At 44.3% G+C, this 19,494-nt stretch overlaps 2 long non-coding RNA genes across 2 annotated transcripts; one reads left to right on the top strand and one right to left on the bottom strand.

The window, feature by feature from the left end:
- The first annotated feature begins 5,623 nt into the window (after positions 1-5,623).
- Positions 5,624-7,238, top strand: LOC107516495. The gene is made up of 3 exons (XR_001598311.2): positions 5,624-5,789; positions 6,604-6,717; positions 7,148-7,238. It is a non-coding gene; the product is annotated as an uncharacterized LOC107516495 (long non-coding RNA).
- Positions 7,239-11,052: 3,814 nt separating this feature from the next.
- On the bottom strand, positions 11,053-17,361 carry LOC118610658. The gene is made up of 3 exons (XR_004953874.1): positions 17,164-17,361; positions 11,946-12,114; positions 11,053-11,531 (listed from the first exon to the last, which is right to left on the bottom strand). It is a non-coding gene; the product is annotated as an uncharacterized LOC118610658 (long non-coding RNA).
- Positions 17,362-19,494: the final 2,133 nt, after the last annotated feature.

The following is a 19,494-nucleotide window of genomic DNA, read 5'->3' as shown; positions in this document are numbered from 1 at the left end:
TAATAAAAAGAAGGGAAACACCAAAAAAAAAAAAAAAGCCACTGTGCGATTACGTGTATACAAAGTTTAGATGTTGGCCAAACTGACATACGCTGTTCGAAGTCAGGTAGTCGTTACCCCTGGGGACAAGTGAGAAGTGACGGAAAGGAGGGGACGTCTGTGCGCTGTCTTCCTCGGGCTGCTCATTCACGTGGTTACTTAGTTGCAATTTATTTGGTGGTACTTTGTAATCCGTGCACTTTTATGTCGATACATTACACTGAAACAATAAATGCTTTTTTTTTTTTAAATGACCCACGCTGGAAAAGCACCCATTGTTTTCACAATTCTAATATTTCTAAATAAGTGTCCAGCCAACAGTCTCTTTTCCCCCTTGAGGCTTTAGGCGGAATGTTCTTCTTTTCCAGATTACTCGTGTGCCGCTGCTCATTTTCCTGTTCGATGCTGACACGTCCTCTTCCTCACTTGGAAATGCGTTTGACCGGTGCTTCGTCCCCACTGAAGTAAGTTCCAGAGCAATTAGCTCCAAAGCCATACTTAGAGCTCATTCGGAACAAATTTGCATATGGCATTTGTGAGCTTCCAGCTCTTACCTGTTAGATCAATATGCGAGTAAACTCTGGTTGAACTCTGCTGCAGATCTTCAAAATCACCGTAATCACGTGAAAGGAACGGTTTTCAACATTGGGACTCCCTGTGAAAATGAGGCTGGTGATGCTAACATGTCAAATATTTAAAGCGCAGGGGAGGGATCCGTCAGTGCAGAACCTCAGTGTTCAAAGACGCTCAGATGCTGGAAACGCCTTTCCAAGTAATTGTCCGGGCTCTACCTGCTCATCTTCCGACAGCTGTGACATGTAACGTTATTCATTACCCGCCAGCTGAAATGTCTCACTGTCACCTGCCTGCACCTCTGGTTCTCGCCTTACGGCCACAGAGAAGAAGCTGAGTCCCTTCTCGACGCATCAGCCCTGCGAGTGCTGGACAACATGTGCCTTCTTGGTCTGTCTTTCTCTTCCGTGACTACAGCCGTGGTCTGTTGAGACAGTGCTCACGCCGTGTGGCTTTGGGTTCCTCCACCCTCCCGGCCACTCTATTTTTAGTACCCTCCAGTTTACTCAACTTCCCCCTTTGTAAGAGTTTATCCAGACCAGCGCCAAATGCCTTCGATGTCCTCTGATCTCGTTACGTGGAGCTGTCTTTAACAGCTGCCCACACATCTTCCATCACCCTGTGCTTTGGGACCCAAGAGAAGACTCTTGCATTGATCTTTACTAAATTTATTTTGCTCCAGGCCTTTTCGGAACTTCCTGGATCCTAATTCTGATCACTACGTTCTCATTCAAGATGTCCAGCAGAATAGGATGATGTTCGGGGCCTGTATTGCCACCCGAAAATTTCCAGTTGGCCACCCATCCACTCGTAAGTGTCATTCGGCTAGAGTCATTCTCTAGACATCATAACAGCCTGTGCTTCCAGAGTGTCGGGACAGCCGGCGGCGACCTTGCCGAATGCCTGGGTGGCAACCACGCAACCCGCGTCTCATGAGTACTGCTCAGCCACGTTCTCTGCATTTTTAGAGTGCATTTTTTTGTTGTTAGGATAGCCAATGTCACTCATCTGGCTTTTCGGAGTTCTATGCACACGCACGTCCGGATATTAGAAAGCATTTTAGGGTAGTGAATTTTATGAGGGAACATAAATACACCTCAAATCTATCCCTTCTCTCAACGTAGATTCAAGGCCTATGTAGTTCTCAGGAGGCAAGTGTCATGGTGCCATTTTTAAAGCAGGTCTTGTTTTTCTAGAAGCAGGTGGTAGACTCTGCACTGTAGGAGACCACACACCTACAAATAGAGACAAAATCTAGGGGTATGTTGACTTAGGCGGGAAGTTTTAGAACGTGAGAAAAGAATTCCAGCTTCCAGTGTATTTATTGACCAATGAGATTGGAACACACGTACACAAGACAGGAACCTTTATGGCAGGCTAAGCATCAGACATCCCAATCCTGTTGACAGAAGCAGTCTTGGGCCTTTTCTCTTGACCTTAACCTTAACTTCTTGCCTCGCCATCCATTTCTGTGTCCACACAGCTCTTGACTGTTTGTCTTTGTCTGTCTTTAGTGGCCCTGTGCTTTCTCCTTATAGCTGAAGGTCGATTTGGCTTCTTCAGTTGCAGGCTGCCTCCCCACTTGATCAAGCCCAAACCGGGAACTCATCATCAGCGAGGGTTTCCTTGGTGACCTAACACTCCCTCCTCAAGGGAGAAGTTCAGAGAGTTTCTCCTGGGAGGGGTCAGTTCTTGCTAGAAAAATTTAAGTGACGGTTACAGTGTGCCTTTAGTAGCCCCAGAAGTTTCATTCTCATTAAAAGATAAAAAAAAAAAAATCAACCCATGATTTCCTGTTTACTTAACACCTTTATGTCAATCTTCTGTTTGGTCTCTGCGTTTTTAGAGTGCGTTTTTTTGGAAGATAAGTTTATTAGGTTTCGCCATGAATACTTATTGTACCAGGCTTCGTATTTAACAGCACAGCCCCATAAGCCACACACTGAGTCCAGTTTCGCTAGGGAAGTCACGATCTGCTTGAGCATCCTCGCTCACGGGCCTCATGGCACTGGCCGACGCTCCACTAGGCACTGTCTCTGCCTCTGAGTTCCTTCACCTCGGTGCGCAAGTCTTTCTGTTTACACACTACTCTCCTGTGCTTCCATTCCCAGCTCGTACACCACAACCGTAACTTATATGCCATGGCATACTCATTCCTTTCGTTCAACATCCCGTGTACACTGAACAGAAGATGAGGTCCATGAAATTAGGGACTATGATTTTTCTACAACGGATCAACTGACACTTAAGCATAGCACAAAACACATTGTATACACTCAATAAATGTCCGCTTCATAGACGAGTGGATGGATGGATGGATGGATGGATGGATGGATGGATGGATGGATGGATGGATAGATGCTTAGTATGTTTCAGGCAAAGAACTCAGTATAAAATAAATAAGTTTTAGGGATATAATATATAGCATGGTGTAAATAGTTAATACTTTATCGTATATTTAAAAGTTACTAGGAGCGTTTTCATCACAAGAAAAAAGACTCATTATTATGTGTGGTGATAGGTGCTAACTAGATTATTGTGGTGATCACTTCACAGTACATGCATATGTCGAATCGTGTGGTATACGCGAAACTAATGTAATGTCATGTGTCAATTATATTGCAATTGAAATACATAAGAATTTCACAAAATTTTTATATTTTTTTCTCAATAATTCTAGGGGATAGGAATGCTTAGCCTCATTTTATAAGTGGCAAAGAAAACTCAGAAATATTATGATAACTTGGCTAAAACTATTGTTAACAAACACTTATTTCTTGGTACTATGTTAGTCAGTTATATAAATGATTAATAACGATGAATAATCCTATTAGCTAGCATCGGTTGAATACTTACGCCTTCAATAAGTATTTTCTTCCTGTTCGCTTACACAGTCCTCAGGCAACCCTGTTAGATTGTGCTGTTATTACGTCCATTATATGTATTATTTAGCGTCATACCCGAAAGTGTCCTATACGGCATGACAATCTAAATGAGAGTTGTGAAATGCTGTCTTTTCACTTATTTACACTTCTGTCTCCGTGGCTAACCTAATAATTGACCAAACTAAAAAAAAAAAACACACACACACAACGCTGCTTTTGTTTTCCTGGAAACAGTATTACCCAAAGCAAATGAAAACAATAGATACCATGGCTGCCCCTCCAGTTCCTTGTTGCTAGAAAGATAATCATTTGGATCATTAAATTGCCGTCATTAAATTGATTTGAATATATCTCTCATTAGCGACAGGGGTCAGGATAGGACCAGAGGGTTTTGACAGGCTACGATAGTATTAAAAACATATATTTGTTTTCTTCTACACGTCCTCTCAGACAATATAATAGCTAGTTAAATGGGGTGTTTTCATAACAAGAGGACTCAACTAGGAGTCGATTTCATCTAATGTCATCATTCCGAATTTTATTTTATTTTTTATTTTTTTATTGAGGCATAATTGACATGTAACATTATATTGATTTCAGGTGTACAACATGATGATTCAATATTTATATATATCGGAAAATGATCACCACAGTAAGTCTAGTTAACGTCCATCCTATACATAATTATGAAGATTTTTTTTCTTATGAGAGGACTTTTAAAATTTACTCTTGTAGCAACTTTCAAATGTGCCATACAGTATTGTTAACTATAGTCACCCATGAATCTTACATTGGCTTTTGTAACAAAGTCTGAAAACTTTACAGGGTTTGTTCACTTTTTAAAAATCTTAGTTCTCTCTTCCCTTTCACTTGAGTAATTTCTAAATAACTATCCTCCAGGTTACTTATTCTCTCTTGTACCTGATCTGCTCTATTACTAATGTTTTCTAATGCATTCTTCATCTCATTCGTTGAGTTCTTCAGCTCTAAAAATTCTGTTCAGTTATTTTTCTATAATTTCTATCTCTTTGATAAAGTACTCCTTTTGTTTATTAATTTTATTCTTGAGTTTATCGAATTGCCTTTTTGAATTTTGTTGTATCTCATAAAAATTCCCTCATAACAGCTCTGTTGAATTTTTTTTATCAGTTGCATCTCAAGATTCCATGTGTTTGAGTTTCGTTGCTGGAAAATTGTCATTCTCTCTTTGTGACACTGTGTTCCTGTGATTTTTTCATGGTGTTTGCTGTAACATCTGAAGCAGCCAACATCTTCTTTACCAAAGGCTTTGTTTGCTTTGATTAGGACAGTTCAGAAACCTTCCTTTCATGTCCAGAAGGTGGCGCTGTAACACAGGTTTCTGGTTTCTCTTCACATGCTGATTCCACTCTATCCATCCTTCTCTTTCAACATCTTCTTCCAGAGAGGCAGCCGCTGGCCCTGCTGCCGCCACCGCAATCCCAGCATGTCGCAGCGTTGACTGTGGGGAGCAGGGCCAGCTCAGCCAGTTCCTCCCTTGCCTCTGCCTCCAAGCTCACGTCTGCCCCATTCTGATGGCCGGCCGGATTCTCCCATCAGGCAGAGCTCATCTCCACCAACTCTCCCTGTCCGGCCTCTCTGGTGATGGCAGCCAGTGCGTGTGGAGGGGGCGGCAGACTCACGACTCCCTCGGATCCTCAGCCTCCGCTGAGGTCCGTCACCTGCTTCCAGGTGTGCAGGTGGATGGCTCTCCCAGGTGTCCTGTGCAGAGAGGCACATCTGCGGGGTGACGGGTATGCGCGAGTTGCAAATCAAAGGGGACAGGAACAAGGAAGGACTCGTGCTGCCGTGACGCTGGCTTCATCCTCCTCGACGCCTTCTCTTTAAAGAGGGGCGGCCCCAGGGTAACCGATTCTTCTTGGTTTGCCCAAATTTTCCTAGCTTCAGCATGGAATTCCCACATCCCAGGAAACTCCTTAGTCCCCAGCAAACAGATGTTTGGTCACCCCGCACGGCCCTCGAAACAAGCCTCTAATGTTTTATACCAGCTTCACCCAAAACTAAGGCTCCACGAAAATCTGTTCATCCCAAACTCTTCTTTGAAAAATCACGTTTCTTTTCTATTCATCGCACATCCCACCTTTCCGAACACACAGATCTGAGCGACGCACTCGGTCCTGGTCAGCATCGCTCCAGCTGGAGACGACGCGGAAAGATCAATCGCTCGGCAGCTACGGCGAGACCCGTGGGCTGATGTGGCCTGGACACCTGTCCTCAGTGGCCCAGGGAGGTCTCCGACCATCATCAAGGCATGTAGGTTCCCGGAGAATTAAACCGCCTACGGCTGTGGCGTCACGGGCCGGGCCCCGTGGGTGCACCCCTAACAAGGCCGGTGTCTCTGGTGGCGACGCAGCCGTGACCCCAGCCTTAGGCCCTCCCCCGGCTCACAGCACCGATGTTCTCACTCACAGCGTCGTTCACCACACTCGAGCCCGAGTCCCAAGGAGCATCTTTACGTTATTGGATGCTCTGGGCAGGGATCAGTGAACTTTTTTTCGTAAATGGCCAGAAAGTAGTATTTTAGGCTTTGCGGGCCATACGAGCTCTGACACAACTTCTCAGTCTGCTGTTACAAGGCAAAAGCAGTCATAGACAATACACAGATGGCTGTGTTCCAATAAAACTTTATTTATACAAACAGGCGGTGGGCCCGATTTGGCCTCTGGACTGTAGTTTGCAGACTTCTGCTATTAACAAGGACAATTTTGATTAGACGCAGAGTTCTACAACAAACAAGTATTGAAGCAATTCTGGAGAGTGCAGTATGAATCCATTTTAATTCATCTTCAGACTGCTAGAGGTTTCAAACCATTGGAATCTCGATCCAGTTGTTAATCTTTAAGGCACCTCAGATATGTCACTAAGGAACTGCTATTTTTACTTCTTGCCCAGGAAAACGGTAGCAGAGTAGATCTTTCGAAATTCATCTGGTTAATTTTTTTTTTCCCCTGCACTATCTTTGAGCATATCAACTAGGCAGAACCTCTATTTTAAAAATTTTGCCAAGATAAGTATCTCATCTGAACACTGATCCTAACCCTTTTTAAATTTCTCTTTTAACTTAAAGAGTCTCCTCTGTTCGGCTGGTACATGTCGGGCTTCGAGATCATTCTCCTGCAGTCACAGAACACGAATTCTCCTGGGCCTCTCAGGCCTTCCTCTGAGTGACCACAGATGGCCTGTGAGTGTGAGCACCTGTAGCCAGTTATAATTTCAAAGGACATTTTGTTCCGACGGGAGTTTTAGGGTGCGCGCTCACCCACTTTTAAATGTCTCGTCTGCCAGGCAGCATTTCCTACTTTGACTGACTCATTACAGACAAATTGGTCCCAGCACGTACAGGCTTCGGGAAGCATGCTTTTAGCGATTTTAAAACCTATTCCCTAATTGATTCCCCATTCCTTTCCTCGAAATGTCCCAAAGTAAAAGTCCTCCCCATTTTGGCTGTCTGCAGCTCCCCTAAATTAGTAAATCTCTTTTAAAAGTGTCTGTGCCACAATCATTTTAGACAACTATGTCATAAGAGAAAAATATCACCGTTATTCACATAAGCAGAGTCCAGGAGGAAGCACGCATTTATCACATCAGAAAATGTTTGTTTGTTTTTTTAGATATGACCTATCTCGGGGACATAGGTTACACAGGTGTAGGTAAGTCTCTGACTCCACTGTTTGGAGCTGGCAGCTCGCTGGAGACACTGGCCGCCCAGCTCAGCTTTTTAATGATCTCACAGAACACTCCCAATGACATCCATGGAGGCGTCGTACTGGGACGTGAAATTGTGGCAGACTCCTCTAAGAGTTTTGCATCGAGTAAATAGCCCAGAGTCGCCGTCGTGAAATTAACAGTTTCCCTCATAAAACACAACATCTGCATTTCATGTCCACCACGGGTCACCAGCCCCCGCGGAGCAGAGATTTTGAGTTTTTCCTTCTCGCCGGGTGCCAGGTACAGGACAGCTGTGCGAGTTCCAGATCGCAGAGAGGAGGCAGCGTGCACCAGAGGACGTTCGGAAACGGCCCATTCCGCGAGGCCTTTCACATCCATCTCACAGATTGCCGGGCTGGTATTAGAGAAGAATCGGGAGCAGCAGATGCCAGAGGCTGATGGTCCGTTCACACTGGCCAACACGTCCAGGCCTTCCTCTTCTTGGTCAGCCCTAAAAACTTAACATAGGGAAGGAAATAACATGAAATAAAACGAATTCCTCTGAAATACAAAACCAAACCTGTTAATACTAAAACCCGCCTCGACTGGGTCTCGGCCCCTCCCTGGCGTACAGCGTCCCAAATATGAAGCACACGCTCACTTTGCCGATGCTAACGGTGCCCCAGACAATGCTTTCGTTAGCAGAGGGTCAGGGCCAACGTCTACAAACCACACCAGGCTGCTTTTGCCTCTGCACTGAATTCTGGGACACACGTCTTTCTATCTCTCGGACCATTAATTCCTTCTTTACTCCTGTCATCTCTGCAATCGAACTCATCTGCCGCTGTTTTTGGAAATCTCCAAGAACCGTCTTGATTTATAATAGCTGCGAATCCTCTTTTGTTAATGTTTTTTTTTTGTTGTTGTTGTTGTTTCCCATTAACTCCGCTTCCTGGCATATTTCTTGTGTGTTTATAATTCCGGTCCCTCTGTTTCAAGTCATTAGTTTTCTTGAAATTTTTTGACGATGTAAAACTCTATGTTCCTGTTTTGAGTCGAGGGTTTAGACCTAAAACCCCGATAGTCACAAGTCTACTTTCATTCCCAGAGGGGAATTCTTATCCCCATGCCGTGACGAGAAGTCCTGACCCAGGACGGTGTGGCCGGTGTGTTTGTTGAGAGGAGGGGCAGGAGGCCACATGAGTGGGGTTCTCCCTCCTTCTTGTCAATCAAATGCCTCTCTGGGCATCTCTGGGTCAGAGCTTTCTCTGCAGAACCTCGTGCCTGGGCTTTAATGCAGGGGCGAAGCCTGACACCTCCTGCTCCTTTTCCATTTTTAATTCCTGTCACCCAAAGGTGCAGCCCGCCCTCTGCCTCTGCTCTGGCTCCTGATCCAGCCCACGGTCTCTCCGGGGCTCTCCCTGGCCGGCCATGTGAGTGGGGAAGCAGTGGGACCCCGACTCGCCCAGATGTTTCGCAGGAACGACATTAATGACTTACCCCGGCCACGGTCGCCTTGTTGGCATTGTCGCCTCCGACCTGAAAACCTCTCTGGAGTTCCTTGGGGACCTCCGCCGAGGTATCTTTCTCCAGGCTGCGTTTGGGGTCGCATTCCTTCGGCTCTGATTCCTTCGTAATGGCCGAGCCTCAGGACTTCCGTTCCACGGAGAGCGGACTTCGTCTTTCTCTGTCCCTGCTAAGAACCATTTCTGTTAAAATGCGCTTTTCATATCTGTCAATGAATTTGGAATAGAAGAGGAGATAGATCCAAGCGACGCGTGCTTCAGCTGAGAGCAAAAGTTTCAAGAGGTTCTTTAATCTGATTACAAGAGGCGAATGTCGGTTTGCTTAATCATTAGCTCGCTCGCTCTCTCCCCTCTCTGTCTCTCTGTCTCTCTGTCTGTCTTTCTCGGGGTGTGTGTGTGTGTGTGTGTGTGTGTGTGTGTGTGTGTGTGTATGTATATATACATATATATATAATTTATAATTTAAATTTTTTCCAAATCGTAAGACGATCTCTTTAAAGTATTATGATCATCAGTTTTATAGTTCGATGGAGGCTTAAGAACTTTCAATTAACTTGATCTAATTTCAGATAGGTAGGAAACTTTGTCCCACACCTGACCTAGTACACCCCTTCCATCTATTTTTATCTGCTTTTAAGTGATTCGCCTCACTGCCACTTAGAACTCTGTCATTTCAGAGTAACGGCTCATTCATCTCTGGTCACTGGTGCGTAGCGGTGGCCGGCATAGACAGTCGAGGCCCGATGATGTCCGCTGAGTTCAGCGGACATTAAAGAACCAGGATTCTAAACCCAGTGCGTCTGACTTCAGAGCTTGCACTATTTTCACCGCATTCTACCATCAGAGCTAACACCAGCTCTAATTCCTTAGAGTTAAGGCACCGCTCCACTGCCCGGTGCACGTAAGGACAGTACATCCCCAGGCAGCCCCCTTCCTGTAACCCGGGGCTTCACTCCGGGTAATCCTTCGCATATTCGGTTAACTGTTCTGGACAGGAGTCTTCAGCAGCGCGTTTTAAAGACTAGAACCCTAGAGAGGAGGAGAAGCGTGTCTCTGTTTTCCTTTTTCTGGCCGCCTCCCTGGTGGTCCACACACTTAAGATGACATACAAGCTGGAACTATTAATTCGACGTGAAAACAGAATGCGATGTCAGCAGCAGGAGTTTCGGAGACAAACAGGGGCAGCCGGGTCAGGCCGAGGCTGCACCAGTGCTGGGTCAGCGGTGCCTTCACGGGATCAGCCAGCGCTGCTGAAGGGACATCGGCTGGCATGGGTCCCCCGGCGCTCACGAGAAGAAAGGAGGCTGTCCATGCAGGTCACACGGGTACCAAAAGGCTTCGCACGGGCTGGTGGGATGGAATGTCAGTCATCTTCCCGAGACTGAGTCCACGAGCCCAATGCTACCTCCTAGAGAGGCTCAGAGATTTCTGTTTACAAGGAACACCCTCGGGCGTGGGCAGGACACACGCGTTCGGCGTGTGCCACGGGCACGGTCCTCGTTCCTGCTCGGAACTCACTGACCGTTGTGATTTTAGCCCCGTGACTCAGCGCAGTGGTGACGGGGGCCATGGGGGAGCGACAGGCCACCGGTGGAGACCCGGACGTCCAGCAGGCGGCGGCGCAAGCCCAGTTGATTCTTGGGCAGGAAAGCAGCAGCCCCTAGACGGCACGGGCGACTCTTGAGACGAAGGAGTGTTACTGAGGGGCTGACGGAAGTGGACTTCGCAGGGGCTGAGGTCACACCCCCCAAATAAGGTAATGAGCCCAAATAATTTGAGAATTACTATTAACATGACCTCACTTTAACCCACAGTTGTCAGGGGTCTATGAAAGTTCTGATTTTATTTCCTTTATTTTTAACCGTTTCCTCCATTGCCTATGGCACGTGTGTTTAGACATATTGGCATAGTTCACCTAATAGAATGAGGTTTGGAGTCCAGCCGCCCGGTGCGGACGCCCAGGCTTGCCGTTCACGGGTCGTTTGCCCGGCCCGCGGCTACCCCCAGTCTTTCCGTGATCACCATGGGCATCTGCAGAGCAGCGCCTCATCGCGCGCGCTAGCGAAGTCATGGCCGCAAACACAGCACCGGGCTCAGCCCGACGTGAGCATTAGGTTCGCGCTAGCTGCATGGTTATTGCTGTTTGTGTTATCGTCATCGTTATGACTGAGTTCGTCTTCATTTGGGGCGTTAGACCTCCTCGGCCCATTCTACTGTTCACTCCCTCAACAATTCCGTTTGATCATCGACTTGCATGCAAAACTAAACACTCGCTGTGAGTTTTCCCTTTTCCTTCCGATTGATCATCTGCTTAAGGAAATAAAGGAAGATATGGTGACAATGTCTCTCAAAAGATCGGGGGAAGGGGGGAATCGTTCAATATATATTATATGAAAAAAGGAGCCAAATGGAAATTCTAGAGTCGAAGAGGACAATAACTGAAATAAAATCACTAAAGTGGTTCCACAGTAGGTTTGATCTGGCAGAATAAAGAATTAGCAAACACGGTAGATCAATAGAGATGATGTAATCTGATAAATGGAGAGGAAAAAGGCCAAAAACCACATAATAATCTCAATAGACACAGAAAAAGCACTCGACCATATTCAGCACCCTTCCGTGACAAAATAAATCTAACAAAACTCTAGAAAGAGAAGAGAATCTCCTCTATCCGATGAAAGCCATCCACATGCATCGCTCAGCTAATACCATACTTAATGGTGAAGACCTCCGAGCTTTCCAGCCATGGTCAGGAACAAGACAAAGAGGACCACACTCGCCACCTCCGTTCGGCATCGCACCTGCAGCTCCAGACAGAGCCCTCGGACACGAAAAAGAAAAGACGTCAAGATTACAAAGAAAAAAGTCAAACCGTCTCTAGTTTCAAATCCTAAGGAATGTCTTTTATGCAGAAAATCCTAACGAATCCATTGACAAATGAATTCAGCAAGGTCGCAGGATATAAGATCAACTACAAAAATCAATTATATTTCAATACAGCAGCGATGAGCTATTTGAAAACAAAATGCAGAAAACAATTCCACTTATAGTAGCATCGAAACCAATAAAATACTTGGAATAAAATTAACAAAAGAACTGCAAAACTTGCACTGTTAAAACTACAGAACATTGTTTAAAAAAAATAGAAAAGACCTAAATAAATGGAAAGACATCCATATTCACGGATCAGAGACTTAATATTGTTAAAATGATAATACTCCCTGAATTGACCTACCAATTTGATGTCATCTTTATCCAAATCCCAGCTGGTTTCTTTACAGATAAGACATCGCAGGGACTGTGGAGTAGAGAGCAGAGGGAGGAGGCGAGAGGGTAGCTGGGAAGCTGAGTTTACAGGCGGTTCTGCTCATCTGAGTGAAGGACAGTGACAGTCTGGGCAAGGCCTATGGTAGGGGAAATAGAGAGGGGACCAGATTCAAGACATAGTCAATGGGTAAAATCTGCAAAAATAAGAAGCCAAACACAGGGGATAAATACCATGAGTCTCTAAATGAACATGGTATTGGAATAATCTACTCTAATGAGCTCTTCAGAGTATAACTACCAGATAAATCTAAATAAATAATGAGAATCCGCTCATTGACCAAGAGGCAAAGCTATTCTTCAGCGAATGTTCTACATAAAAAGCAACGCTTTCTTTGACTGTCCTTGGCGAGGTCTCAGAAATTCTGTTTTAATTGTCTCATTGTCGAGCAGGAAGCCTTGCTGTAATTTTTAAAACCTGCTTCCCCAAAGGAAAGTCTTTGGCAAGGAATTAAGTGGGGAAGGAACATCACAGATGCTCGGAGTTCCTAATAAGAAATGGAAAGGCTTTGTACACCAGAATAGACATTCAAAGCTATTACATTATTAACTTAGAGGATTTAATAAATGGAGGTCTGAACTTTTTAAATTTTAGTTTCATTGAGGTGTAAATCACATACAAAATTGTCAGATATTTTAAGGGTGCATCATAGTGATTTGATATACACATACCTTGTGAAAGGATTCTCCCCATCCGGTTAATTAACACATCCATCACTCCGCATATATATCTTTGTGTGTATGAGGGGACATTTAAATGTTACTCTGTGAGCAAATTTCAATTATGCAGTACAGCATTATCAACTATAGTCTGAAATTTTACGCATTTTCTTCTACTCTCGTTTTCAAGATAACTACAACAGATAGTAAGAAGGAGACAAATACAGTAAATCATGATTTTCTTTACTATGAGTTTATTCTCAGGTTCCTAAATCAAAGAGATTAAACCTACCAATGTCTATCTAATCATAAATAATGTTATATTTTACTTTCAGCCTACTATTTTATACTTCAGGTATCAGCTTTAGTTGCTTGGTAAAATTCATCCTTTTAATTTATGACTTTCATTCGAAATATGGATTTCCTTACACAATGTATTTAACGTTAATTCTGTAACTGGCATTATCTCATTTGAAACTCATTTTATCAAATAGCATCTTGACGTCTGCTATTGTGTGTGGTTTCCAAAGGAGATGCCTGGAGGGAAAATGCATTGCTGAGCCAACAAGAAAAATGCTATTTTAAAAAACTTCTATACCCACAGATGCGGTTGACGTGGATTATTAGGATTTTTAGTTGACTATAGCAATTCCAAGATTTTATATTCGCTGAAGTCAAAGCCCATGTTTCGTTTATCTGGTTATTAGTAAGTAGCGCATTGTTTCATTTTGTACACAGAGTTCTGTTAAATAGATGCTGGATTCAACACTAATATCAAAACTAATGTATTTTATATTGAATATTTATGCTGTAACTGTATTAAAATGTCAGAGTTTTTTAATGTGATAATCTCTGCAACGTGTCTATAGAAATTTCAGAATCCGAAGATGAGATGTCTTCAGGACAGATAACTTTTTTGTTCTAATAAGAGTAAATTTAACTTAATTCTAGGTTAAGTAGAAATCTGGGAAATGGTTGATTAATAAACTTAAGGAAAGAAAAAGAGCAGGTCCTTACAGGAAATGCGCTGTGAAAACGTTTTTAAATCAAGCATGTTGTATACGATAGCAATATATACCCATTTACACGGCCTCCAGGGAGAACCGAGCAGATGTGGCAGGACGTTGTGCTGGCCGTGGCGAGACTCCGCCTGTGCACATCATCGTCCTTTAGCTGAAATCACACCACAGATCTTTCTCTGACAGCCGAATTAAGTTAGAGGACAAAAAGAACATTAACAGTTACTGTGTGCTGATCATGGGGCTTGGTCCCAGCTTCGTGAATCAATTTTAGACATTTGGGACATCAAAACCTCCAAAGTGTTTTTTTCCTCAGTGATATTATCTGTCATCAGTAATAGCAACACGGCTAACTCCAAATGCACCAGGCCAAATTATTACCAGGAATAAAAACGAAAACATCCAGGTGGATAACAAAAAAAAAAAACAAAATAAATAAATAAAAACATAAAAAAAAAAAACTAATATAGTAGGTTAAAGAAGCGGAGATAATAAATATCGCAACGATTACTTCTTGTGCATTCCGCAGTACGGTGTGTGCACAAAACCCTTGATTTCCTAATCAGGCAGCATTTCGAGAGGGAGAAGAGGTCTTTCTCTCCTCTTCATATTGCTCTTGCGGAAAGGGTTAAACTTCGGATGCGTTCAGTGGGTCCGTATTTCCAATGTGTTTGGTCTCAGGGAAACAACTATCCCACAGCATGACAAGCTGCACCGTACGCTACGGCCCCTGAAGGATGGATGTTCAGACAGAGGGAAGCCACTGTTCATTGGGCACTTCCTACGCACCAGACACTGTACCAAGTACTTCGCACAATTACTCTTAAAGAACTATGTTCCCCATTTAAAAAATGTTCAGACAGCAAGGTTTATTAATGTGCCAAGGTCAAATGGGGGCGCACTAGAAATCCAACCCAGGCTTGTCTGTTTCCAAATCATGTGCTTTTTAAAAATCATTGCCTCATGCTCTGTCTTATAATGTTAACAATTGCAAAGGAGATGTTTACTGGGTGGCCATGTGTTTCCTCTTTGATTACGTGTTACATATTTCAAACACATGATCTCATCTGAGCTAAGTATTATTTTATCCGTGAGGCTCAGAAAGGCCAGATAGTAAATAGTTTCAAGACCTCCACATCCTTGGGATTCTTTGTTGACCATCCAAATGCAATCACTTGGGAAATATGATGTCTTTACTCTTAAGAATTTTAATAATCAATGCATAGGAAGGAGCAATATCCTTTTTATTATTATTATTATTATTATTATTATTATTATTATTATTATTATGACTAACTTTTAGATGAGGCAACTGAGAGTATAGATTCTGGACCTGAATCACGCAATCACGCTGTTTCTCTGGAATGTTCCTCACCTGAGGAGGCTACAGTCGGCCTTCGTCATTCTACCGCCCATTAAGCTCCTGAGACTTTCATGCTGCTTTTCTCTGCTTGGTGGTCTCCAAGGAGACCAGGATGCTGCTGCTCGGGAGACACAGTGCCTCCCTTCCACCTTCCAATAAGCCCATGATGGCCGGTCGGCTGTGTGGGTTTTTTCTCTCTTGCTGTGTGTGTGTGTGAGTGACTGAGTGTGTGAGTGAATATGTAGTTCTTCATAAAAGACACTTTGTGGAGGATAATATGCTGGCTTAGCTTCAGCTTAAAAAATAAGCAGTTTTTCTGCTTGTGACCTAAACAACTCTCCAAAACTGTGGACACTTGATGAAAATCCGAGATACAGGACTTACGAGCAGAGCCTGTCCTGCACATGTACATAAGTGCATTTTTCTTCAGAGCACTTGAGACAGGTTGCAATTATGTGTGTGTGTGTGTGTGTGTGTGTGTGTTTACATGGTTGTTTGCAAAATATCTGTCTCCCCTACAGCATCGTAAGCTACAGAACGGGAAAGACGAGGCCTGTTTTCTTCTCATGGCATCATTGTGCTGAGTATGGTTGAAATCCAGAACCTGAACACTGAGCCGCCCAGCAGTGCACAGAGAGAATTACTGCCGTTTCCAAAGTGGAATGGGCTTCCACCCTCTCTCTCTCTCTCTCAATCTCTCTCTCTCTTTCTTTCTTTCTGATACTGGTTAGTGAAATCCAGTAAGTTCCAGCCACACATTTTAACAGTAAGGCATATATATATATTCACATTGTGTGTTCGCCTCCCATAGTTAGGTTTCTTTCTGTCACCAAGTATTTGGTCCCTTTCACCCTCCCCCCCTCCCTCCGCCCCACCCCCTGCCCTCTGGTAACCACTAGTCCATTGCCCATGTCCATGAGTCTCTGTTTGTTTGTCCTGTTTGTTTGTTGCTTTTAGGTTTATATCCCACGTATAAGTGATATCATGTGATTTCCAACTTTTTCTGTCTGGCTTATTTCACTTAGCGTGATCATCTCGGGGTCCGTCTCTGTTGTCGCAAATGGCAGTATTTCATCTCTTCTCTTAGCTGAGTAGTATTTCATTGTATATACATACCACAGCTTCTTTATCCAATCCTCTATCATAGGACACTTCGGTGGCTTCCGTGTCCTGGTCATTGTGAATAACGCACCTTCTTAAACTTGCTAATGCTCTTGTTTTCCCTCCTAAGCTGGTCCCCTGGGTATGACCAGCCCGCTCTGGAGAGGGTTCTGTCCTGCCATTCAGCAAGGCCAGCTACTGCGTAGCCCTGAACGCATTCATCATTAAATGAGAATGAAAATATGTAAACTAGTATCCTTAAAAAGAAATTAGAAAAGCAACAATAAACTTAAGGAAAGCAGGTGAGAAGAATTAATAAAGGTAAAAGCCAAAACTAATTCATTAATAAACAACAATTTTTCAAGAAACAAATACAGACTGGCCCTTTGAACAAACCAGTCGCCAAAACAAATCTCTGAAAATCAGATCAATATCAAAATAAAGTAAATATGAGTATGAAACATCTGGAGTAAAAAAAGAATAATGACAAATGTAAAAGAATGTTTTTGTTTTAAGTTTAGGGGATGTTACGTGTAATTATAGGCTGAAAGCCTGAAAATGTCATTGATATTGATGACCTTTTAGGAAAAAGAAGAAACCAAATTAAAACCAGAGAAAAAAATCTGAACTGAGCAATAACCATAGAAGAAACAGGCGTGTCTGTCAAAACACAAAAGCCACTGCCCCGGGGAGCCGTTTCTCAGGCAAATTCACTCACATCTTCAAGGAAAGTTTATTTCTGTGCCATTTAAATTCCTTTTGCGCTTATAAACAGATATAAAACCCCCTTATTAACATTAGAAAGCTAACAGAGACCTGATTTCTAACTCTAATAGAAATAACACAGGGGAAAAAAAACACAGTGCATCCTCATGTACAAAAACGTTAGTGCGCAAATCCTAAGTAAAAGAGAAATCTAATTCAGCATTAGAAATTCCAGAAACTCAGTTATTAATATTCAGACTGCTAATAATACCGCCGATTACCTGCGCATGTTTCAGAAGTGCGGCGGATGGAGAGTAAGGAGCCGGGATAAGAGGAAGGAGCAACGGTGAGTTGAAGAGTCGAAGAAATTTCCTGGCCGCGGGTTTCGTCGCTGCTTCGTTTGGCCGAGGAGGACTTGGCTTCCGTCTTTCCAGACTCAGCGGGTCGTACAACCTCCTTTACTGCCCCCAATAGCGTGCTCTACCACTCCGTTTGAGAAATGTTCTGCATGCAGACGGATGAAAGGGAAGAAAATCAGGCGATCGTTTCGATAGAGGTCAAGACAGCAGATGACAGAATTCAATGTCGTTTGACTCAAACGTTTTGGAAAACCGGAAGCGGGAGTGTACCTCAAACTAAGAGCCAATATAAAATTCCGCAGCGATGGACTGGAGGCATTCTCAGCAAAGCCAGCAAAAGAAGAAAAAAGTCAGCGTGCTCACTGAGGAATGCTTATAAATTCTCACTGTGCAAGAAAGGGAATAACACGCAACTTTGAGAAGTTTATAATGACCGGCTATCAGGAAAATCACTCAAAAGAGCCCATCAGTAAATGTTAAAATCATAAGAGCGTTCAACAAGTAATCCATTAACAAAAAAGGACCAAACATGTATTAACGAAAAAATTAAATAGTAGGAAATAGTTGGAAAAATTATCTCGTTTTCAATGACCACCAAATATGGGAGTTAAATAGGAGACACGTTAAAGAAGCATCCTGGACTCGCATGAATAAAACGATTTAACTCCGGCAAGGGACAAAAACAAAGACCCGGATGGCCAGAGAGACGCCCTGAATCCGACACAAAGATCATGCCGTTCTCTATCTAAAGGAACGCAGCCCCAGGAGGCGGGCAGGCCCACAGGGCCCGGCCGGCGGGGTCAGGATGGTGCCGCCCGAGCAGCAGCAGTTTCTGACGGAGGTGACCTGACTCACCCGGGATGGCGGGGCAGCGTGCTGACCATGTCGACGAAGCGTGGTCGGCCCAAAGCCACGCCGAGGGGCGCTCCGCGCCGGGCTCTGAGCCCAGAGGCGCGCGCCTGCCCGGAGCTGCTGCCGGCGGGAAAAGGCGGCCAGCACCGTGAGCTCCCAAGCAAGATGTGGATGGCTGGTCCCCATCTGGGGGAGGGTAGGGGGGTGCGGGGGGACAGGGACGGGCTGAAGAAGAGGGACAAAAAGCAAGAATAAGAGCGAAGATGCCCAGCGAAGGTGCCTCTACCACCTGACCGCTGATTCGCCCTTTGCCCTTGGCTTTTACTTTGGGCCACAAAGCTGGGTTTCGCTTCCCCCACAGCGACTGGTTCTGTGAGAGACTGGGGTCAGTTGTGGTAAGAAGCCAGATTTTTTTTTAGATCTGACCCTTGTTCTGTTTTGCATGGTTGTATATTCCCGGGTTACAGTTCAAAGTCTCTGTCACTGTTTATGTGAAGAACAATGTATGGGAGGGGCTCTGCTTTCTGCCCCACGCAGCCAGTGGCGAGGAAATACGGTCCCGTTGCTCCCCATGGCTGGGGGCCATTAATGTAAAAAGAATGGGAAGTGGCCGTGGATGGCAGTCACGGTGAGAGCTGTGAGCAGCATTTCAAATGAAGGAAGAAAGGCTGGATTCTCCAACACACGGGGTCGAGACACCTGGCTAAGCATTGCAGGGGAGAAACCTAATTAGAGTCCTTCCTCACAGATTACAGAAATGTAAATTCCGTGCGGACAAAAATTGTCATCGCCAGGATAAATCATGGGTAATATCCCCGTACTCATGTGGTGGGGATGCCTTCCCAAGCCTGGTGTCATGAGCAGAACACATATCCATCAAGGAAAAAGGATGGATAGATTGGGTTATCCAAACATTGAACACTTTTTCTGCTGTGGTTTCTATGGACATAATTCGACAACAAGCTATTCACTAACAAGAATATTTCCAACATATACGGCAAGGGTAAATATCCATAGTATAAGATTTGATAAGAAAAGAATTAATACAATAAATGGCTTCATTAACACAATTTGGAAGAGAAGAGACTATTAGCCAGCCGATGCATGAAAATACGCTCGACTTTACTACGAAAAAACCCGAAAGCGACATTCAGTTGGAGGAGTGTTTTAAACGTTCAGTAAAGAATAAACTCAAATATAGGAGAACTGAAAACGCACCCTGAAGCCGCTGGGCGGTTGAGGCCGGACGGAGCAGTGTCCGACCGCGTGGGGGACCCGCCGAGGCCGCTTCGCCCGGGGCGACGCCGGAGCGGGCGCCCGCAATGCCTCTGGACACCTCCGGTGCCAGTGCTGCTGTTTTATCCTACGGAAAGTGTGCGGATCTGCCTAAGGTTTAGCTCC

This window comes from Rousettus aegyptiacus, unplaced genomic scaffold (genome assembly GCF_014176215.1).
Source record: "Rousettus aegyptiacus isolate mRouAeg1 unplaced genomic scaffold, mRouAeg1.p scaffold_m13_p_13, whole genome shotgun sequence".
NCBI classification, from domain to species: Eukaryota; Metazoa; Chordata; class Mammalia; order Chiroptera; family Pteropodidae; genus Rousettus; species Rousettus aegyptiacus.
Note: the sequence above shows the minus strand (reverse complement) of the source record. Positions and strands in the feature narration are given on the sequence as shown.